The sequence below is a fragment of the Puma concolor genome, chromosome B3 (genome assembly GCF_028749965.1).
Source record: "Puma concolor isolate L17-30 chromosome B3, mPumCon1.1.hap2, whole genome shotgun sequence".
NCBI classification, from domain to species: domain Eukaryota; kingdom Metazoa; phylum Chordata; class Mammalia; order Carnivora; family Felidae; genus Puma; species Puma concolor.
This window is the reverse complement of record NC_141672.1, coordinates 82583382-82591779: the sequence shown is the minus strand read 5'-3', so window position 1 is coordinate 82591779 and position 8398 is coordinate 82583382. Positions and strand designations below refer to the sequence as shown.

At 33.5% G+C, this 8398-nt stretch overlaps 1 long non-coding RNA gene across 1 annotated transcript; it reads left to right on the top strand.

Moving 5' to 3' along the window:
• The first annotated feature begins 468 nt into the window (after window positions 1-468).
• Window positions 469-8139, top strand: LOC147580161 (uncharacterized). Its single transcript, XR_015251892.1, has 5 exons — window positions 469-933; window positions 1639-1683; window positions 2457-2563; window positions 5814-5890; window positions 7900-8139. It is a non-coding gene; the product is annotated as an uncharacterized LOC147580161 (long non-coding RNA).
• Window positions 8140-8398: the final 259 nt, after the last annotated feature.

The window sequence follows — 8398 nt, the reverse complement described above, 5'->3', positions numbered from 1 at the left end:
GGGCAAGTAAAAATGGGATTAGTATCATATATATATTCCCATGAAACACAGAAAAAAATAGATAACTCAATAATACAGTGAAAGGGGATGCCTGGGTGGCTTAGTCAGTTGAGGGCCGGACTTCAGCTCAGGTCATGATCTCGTAGTCTGTGAGTTCAAGCCCCGCGTCAGGCTCTGTGCTGACGGCTCGGAGCCTGGATCGTGCTTCTGATTCTGTCTCCCTCTCTCTCTGCCCCTCCCCCGTTCATGCTCTGTCTCTTTCTCTCTGTCAAAAATAAATAAACATTAAAAAAATTAAAAAAAATAATAGAAAAAAAGAAAAACAAATTATTAAAAAAATAATACAGTGAAAAGGTGTTGAAAAAGTCACGACCAGTTATTTCTTAGAAGGGAAACACAAATTTTAATAAACATCTGAAAATATGCTTAGGCTCATTAGTTATCAGGAAAATATCAGGTAAACGCCCAGTGATATACCTACGAGACATAAATTTAAAACTCTCACACACTGCTGTGGAAATTTTAACTTAGTATGTTTTAGAAAATAATTTGCCTTTTCCATGTAAAGTCCAAAATGCACATACCCTATGACCTAGCAATAGATCTCCTAGAGTCTCTCTGATATTCCAAGAGGAGGCTCCGACAAGAACACAATTCTCAGCATGTTCATCAGTAGTGCATAAATAAATTTTGATATATGCAAACAATGGAATCATATTCATATAGAATGATGCACAACTATAGATGTGAGCATCCCTCAAAACATAATGTTGAGTGTTAAATCATTGTCATGGATGAGTTTCTTCAGTATGACTTTATTTATGTTAAGTTCAAATTGAGGCCAAAACGAACAGGTTGTATTTATTGGTTATCTCTCGTAGGGGGCAAGAATTGCAAGCAAGGATGACAAAATAAGAAGCTTTAGACATCCCTGTAAGGTACCAACTACATAAAGCTGATTAGTGGGAGCACTGGTAATCATTTTATTACTACTTTTTAAACTAGCCATGTATGTCACATATACCCTTGTTTATAAATATTTAATAATAGTATTCAGTTAGAAGAAATATATGAATCATGACTTATTTGATATTTTGAGACCTATATACAATATCTTACTGCAGCACTGGGGTACATTAAATAAAGTGATCAATCAAATAGGAACTGAAAAGGCAAAATAAAAGTATTAGGATTAGTTGGGTCCTAGCTGTCATAGAAAATATGCCTTAATTAAGTGATAATTGGAATTATGTTTTCTGCTGATAGGGCAATACGCTAATTATCAGTGGCACACAGTGAATCAGAGCTATCAAAAAATAGTTTCCCCTACCTATTATTCTGTCTAGTAAAGGTATAGATAGACGATGAAGTTACCTCATCAAGATACTTACAAGAGATTTGGCTATACATATTTGAAAGATGGGATAAACATATAAAATGATAATGTTTAGATAAACAGTTGAGGACAGTGATATAAAAGTGATCACATAATTAGTCAAGAATATTTAATTTCACACTAGGCAGAAGCAAACAAGTGACAAGCTCACTATGTAAAATGCACATTGCTGTGAGTTCTTTGTGATTATTTCTTAAATGCCTATCCAGTTTGATTATATTGACTGGCCTTTTTTTTTTAAGACTACAAGGGTATTAGCAATCATTTGGACCACAACAACTGGAAGGGTAAGTGTGGAAGAAGAATTACAACCATGATGAGATATTTAGATGTAGCTTCACAAAATTTGCCATCAAAACTTGATAAAAAAAGAATAGCTCCCTTTCATATTTTATGTATGATAATAAGTAAAAATGGTCTCATAGATTTTCATCTCCAAGTCTTGTTTATCTTTAAATGATTGCGGGAGCTCTATTTGGAAAAAATGTTAATGATGGCAGAATTTTTTCTCAGTTTTAGAAGAAAGAGTAAGACGTTGCTGGTGAAAATATAAATGTGCTAGACCTCTTCATCTCACCTAATTATTATTGTTACAGGGATTTTTTTTGTGCCTTTAATTTTAAAATGTTCTCAACTTTCAATTTGCCGTAAGTCTACAACAATGTCAAATGGATCAAGTATGACACAAAAGACGGTTGCACCCATAGCTCATGATTTCCATGTATTATTCTGTTTTAGACAATAAACCAAATTCGTAGCTTAGTTCTTTATTGAAATTCTTTTCCTTTTCTAATAATAAGAATTTAATTTTATCCCACTACTGCTTTTGTGATTAATTTGGACCTTATATCTTAGACTCTAGTAGCATTTTGGATCATCTGTAATATTTGGAAGATTTTATTTATCATTCAGTTATTCTATTTGTTGAATTTACAAGGGACATTCATGACAACAAAGGCTTTTATGCCAGGGATTGTGCCAAACATGTAACTTTTTATTCCCATGTCATACCTATAAAATAAAATAGGCACAATTTTATATTCTTTTGGGTTATATTCAGGTTCATTGACTTGCCTGAGATCACATACCCAGCAAGTTGTCTGGAACCCACTATGCAACACTGGAGCCATACTCTCCAAGCATTTCACTGCCGTACCTCCATTCCAGGTAGTTTTCCAGATGTTCATCTTTAATTTCTCTTCTTGTGTATTTGTTCCCAGTATTTGTTATCCATTTTACAAGTGTTCTCTTTAGTAAACCAATTTCCACCATCCCCAAATTAATAACAATAGTTCTGTCATTCTTAACCGGTGCTCACGGTCTTTGGAACAATAATTGAAGGCTTGGGGCCATTGAACTGAAGTATATACTTAAAATTTACTCAGAAATTGCTTGTTTCATTTTCCTAATATATATGAACAAGTTATACTGTCAAAATGTGCTGTTTTATCTGAATTTGCCTATTTTCTAAAATTATAATATGAATCTTCACCACAGTTTTATCCATTAAGATGTATTTATATAAATACATCTACACTTATATCTATACTGAAAATCACTTAATTATAGCAATACTGTAAAAACGTATTCCTTCAGGAAGAAAGAGTTTCATGGAACATTTGGCTCTGAAAAGTTATCGAATTCAAAAAGTTACCAGATTTTTTCTTTAAATTCCCAAATGGGGTATAGACAAACATATCAAAAAGTTATATATTTGTGTTTGTTTGAATTAGTTATATATTTTCATATGCATTCCATTTTAAAATTTGTCTGCTGAAATGCAGCACTGTAATCTACTTTCTGAATCCTATAAGGTGTAGTTTTAAAATTAGGGTCACAAGAAGGTGAAGACAGGCAGTAATACACTTGTTGACCCTTCACAGGAATTCCAGATAAAACCCCAGAAGTTGAGTCAGAGATAATCACAAGATCTGGAATTTACAATAACAAACTCTCCATATATCTACCTGTCAGACTTCTTCCTCTTAGGGAGGGACACAAGGTCACTAAAATAGCTTTTTTCCATGAAAATGTTTTTACTCTTCTTTAGGGGGGACTGAAATGTTATAGTATAAATTAAATAGGGACATTAAGATTCTTTTTTTTTTTAATTGAAACTCTTTATTCTTAAAGGTCTAAGTATTAAGAAGCATCCTCCCCACCCCCCCAACCCAGGAAGATTATAGTAAAGATTGGAAAGAGTCACAACAATAAAAAAAGGAAAACAAGTGATTAATCACTGATGTGAAAATCAAATGTTAGCATATTTCACTGGATCAAACGTATGAGAAAATTCTAATTTGAATACAATTTAAAACAAAACCCACACAATTTTATCAACCCTTTTGCAGCCATGTGCTAAGGTGAGGTAGTTTCTACTTTTTTCCTAATAGGTAGGAGAAATCATGAAAATTTTGCCAATTAATTGGTAAGTTTTTAAGCAATATTTCTGTTGGTCGTATCCTGTTTTCTTAGGATTTTATGAGCAATAAAATAGAATATAGAGTTATATTCTTTTAAATTGGTTGTTTAGTTCAATGATATTGACATCAAGATTTTACTTGTCTTTACAAATATGAGACCAACTGTAGCTAATTATCAAAAAGGTAAGTCCACACTCTTATTTCTCATCTCTCTCCTCCCTGAGTTTTGGTTTTAAAGGCAAATAATATGGAACATTCATTTATTTTCAAAAACTACAGCATAGATGTAAGTCTTAAAATCAACATACACAGTATGCTTGAACTTGATAACATACCTTAGTAATGTTTAGTGCTTTATAGCATTTCTAAAAAGTATGCAGTTTCCCTCTAGCTTCTAATTTACCCCAGGCCTCAAAGGTTTTAACTAGTAGTTAGTTAAGTTGCATAGCAGGAAAAAAGTCTGATTTTTTTTTTTTTTTGGATGAGTAAATGAATTGAAATCATGTTGGAGTGCTTGGTTAAAATGGTTAAAATCATCACAATAAATTAACTTTATCATCCAAGAACATAATACATTTATCTTAAAAACTCAATGGCATTTTTTTTCAAAACAGAAAAAGAAAATATCTTATTTTTGTGTCTCATCATATGAGTAGGACTACAGACAATATTCTTGTTAGAGGCAATAAGCATTTTCTGAAAGCGAACAGCAGACACATGTCACTTACCCAAGGATCTTACCTATCTGGTGTTGCAATTTTTCCATTAACATGAGATGGAGAGGGAATGCGGAAGGGACCTGCATTTATTGAGATGCCATCTCAGTGCTATTTCTCATTTTACAGATGAAGCTGAAAGGGTGTGGGCCATGCTTGTTTTGCTTGCTTTTTATCCTCATCACCTAGAACAATACTTGGCACTCAGTGTCAAGTACATATTTGCTGCATAAATGAATTTTTTTGAAGCGTTGTTGGTAAAGTTGGATTTAAGCTGAAGTTATCTCAGACTTTCCCCTTCATCAAAAGCAGTCATAGAGAGGAGACAGATGTCCACATCACAAGCCTATAGATACAAAAAACCCAATCAAGTAGATATTTTAAAAAGCGCCATTAAGTTGAATTTCTCCATTTGTTTACAAAGGAAGCATTTTATCAGTGTTAATATTTGAAATGTTACAGAATGAATGTTTTTAAATTGGATAGGCCAACTTCTCAAATCCTCTCACTAATCAATTTATATAAAACAATTTAGAATTGCTAATTGCAAGCTAACATAATCTGCCCATTTGGGACTTAATGATTCCTGCTTATCTTAGGAACATTTTCCCCAATTATTCCTAGTTTCTCTTAAAACTTTGGAGACTTGATCGGTATTGACCCTATAGTATATGTCAGCCAACTATGAAATTTATAAAGTGTTGCTTCCAGGCTTATAACATGTATGTTCTTTTTGCTTGGTTTACGAATCATCAGGTTATGTGACAAAAAGAACCAGTAAGATGACTTCGCTGCATTAACTTCCTCAGTTTTTACTTGTAAATTAAGTATATCCTTTCTCTGAAGCTAAATGAAATTTCTTGTCCAAATTTTTAGGTTTCTTTTAGGCAGTTTGAATGAATAAGAAATGAAACAATGTCACTTTTCTTTTATCTCAAACTTTCTATTTGGAATCAAGTCTGTTTGGGGATCATTTTTACGGTCTTTTATTGGTTTGTGTGGCATCCTTAACTCTTTGTTGCCTCTGACACAAGGCCTGCTCTGCTCTTTTCTTTTTTTAAATAAATAAATTTGTATGTGGAGCTCAGATGAGAAAGGATGCAGTATTGCTTTGACTGCCTGCCATAATAAAAAATGCAGTAAAATGTACAGCTGGTGATAGTCTATTTAGAATTTTTTAATGAAATATAAAGGAAAAGACCAGGTGCTTAATTTTTACATGCTGCATTTTATTTTAAAAATTCATGGTATCTTTTTGAATAATTTTTACTCATGCAGATGTTCCGAATATTGGAGACAGACGTTTATTTTATTTCCTTGGTTCCCATTTCACATGAAGCTTTTGCACAAAGAAGGTGGGTTGAATGGCTAAGTTATTTGTGAGTCAGGATTCCAAGGGTAATTATTCTCACATAATTGCCAAATGACTCATGACAAGACTTTCAGTGATGTGTACCTGGGTTTTCTAGTTCAGATCTAGAGGATAATGGTTGTTTAACATAATGAAAAAGAACTTTAGGCTATTTAAGAAGAGGTACGTGTCAGTAGGAATGTGTTGACTCTTGAAATAATAGCCCCATTTACACTGTTTGTAAGAACTGTGTTGCACAAACTTCAGAAGTTTGAAATGACCAAATATCAGAAGTGCTTTTTGTTTTTAGCCTAACGCACGTGGTGAGAAATTCATTCTGATTCATTTAGAATGAAGTGGCTAGAAGTTACCATGATGATTTAAATTTTGCCCCCCAAATTACCAGTATATAAAAATCTCAACTAATGTCCTACCCTTTAGATAAAATATAGATCCATAGCTGGAAAACGTACAGAGCCATGTGCCTGATGTTCATGGACAACTCTTGTGTTTAAATGATGATTTGCCAACGTGGTTAATAAGTGAATATGCAAAGAACATCAGGATATATTTTGTGAATGATTATTGTTATCAGTCATGATGAGGATGAATCCATTGTGGGTTTGGTTACTTCCTGTATTTAATCTTCATTTTTCAAAGTTATATCATTCTGGAAAGAAAAATAACTGATGGATTTCTATTTGACAAATCATCATTTGGTATTAAATTATAATGCATATGATCCTTTGTAAAAGAATTATTTTCTCACTGTTGTTTATTCTGTCCATATTGATCCTACCAACAGAAAGAATGTATCTTCCTGGGGAAGAGGAATACTCAAGTTTAGGCTTTGTTCTACCTTTGTTTCCCATTAATCGATTTAAATACATGTTAAAAAAAAATCTCCTCAAAAAACAGAGTCCATTGTTTTGAAAGAGTAGGTATTTTTGCTAGTCGTATATTTCATTCTGTTTTCCTGATTTACCCAAAATAAGGCAGTTTTCCTGTTGAGGTTAATTTGGGATATGTAAAATAACCCCATCCTCTAAAAAACAAGGTTGAAATATTTTATCCTGGATATCAGTGACAGTCATTTGTTTTTTACTATATTTAGATTCTCTCAGTATTCTTCCTAAATCACAACTTGATCAAGATTGTGATCTCATTTTGGTGTCATATAAGGCTGCTTGGAGGGAAAAGATTAAAAACCAAAACAAAAACAATTAAAAAAAAATGCAACTTGTCCACTATTTCTGGTCCCAGTTATATTGTGGCTGAAAGCAACTCCATGTGACCTATCACTCTGATAAGTTTTCTCCTTCATTATAAATTGTACCCCAAACACTCTTGGGCATGTAACAAAAGCAGTTCATGCTAATAAAAACATGTGTAAATGTAGCAGAAGTACAGAACTGAGTTAATTCTGTGCTTTTGGAAAAATCTGACATCTGTAATGAATGCAACATGTTTTCACCATTTTCAGTATGGCCCCAGAAAGGATAATAGTCCTGCAGGTTTCTCAGTATTGTGATAAGAAGAAAAATATTTTGTTGTTTTCTGTCATTAATTGTTTCTTTCATCTCTCAACGGTAGTGGTATGGTGCAGAGTGGGAAAGGAAGTGGTCGGAGCTGTTTAGTAGAGCAGAGCATGATGTTGTCTGGATGTCAGTGGTAGGCCCAAGTTCACTCATTGTAGAACCAACTGAGAAAAGCTGGAAGGAATGAGGAAATAGTACAGGTCGTGTAACCTTACACACTCACAGACACACACAGAAACCAAACAAAGGAGCAGAAGCGGTAAAAAGTAAAACAAACAAATTATGCCATTGAAATGATCAAATTTTGCATTTTTCCTTGGTAAAGAATGAGTACATGAGAAGGCATATTAAGAACAATAAGTGCTCAGAACTTCAATTATGGAAAAACACATAATTACTAAAATTGTGACATATTTGACGTATTACATCAATAGTTTGGCGGGAAGTCAATATTGATAATGTTCATCTATTGCAGGGAGCAGCGATGGAGCAGAAAGATATGTGGATGAAACTGAGCCTGTAAAAGTATAGATATTTGTCTTCTTTCTATATTTCTTTCTGGAAATTAATGAAATAATGTTTTGTTGTTTGTTTTTTTTTTTTACTATCTTAAGATGACCAATTGGCTTTTGCTTTTTTTAATACTTTTTATTTTTAAAGTTTATTTATTTATTTTGAAGAAAGAGAGAGAGAGAGAGCACAGAGAAGGTGCAGAGAGAGAGAGAGAGACAGAGAGGGAATCCCAAGCAGGTTCCACACTGTCAGCGGAGAGCCTGGTATGGGGCTTGAACTCATGAACCATGAGATCATGACCTGAGCTGAGATAGAGAGTTGGTTGCTTAACCAAAGGAGCCACCCAGGTGCTCTGGCTTTTGCTTTTAAAGCAAAAAATTGAGGGTAAAATTTCATCTTAATTAAATTAAGTAAGTGTGTGTGTGTGTGTGTGTGTGTGTGTGTTCATGTGTGCGCTTAGC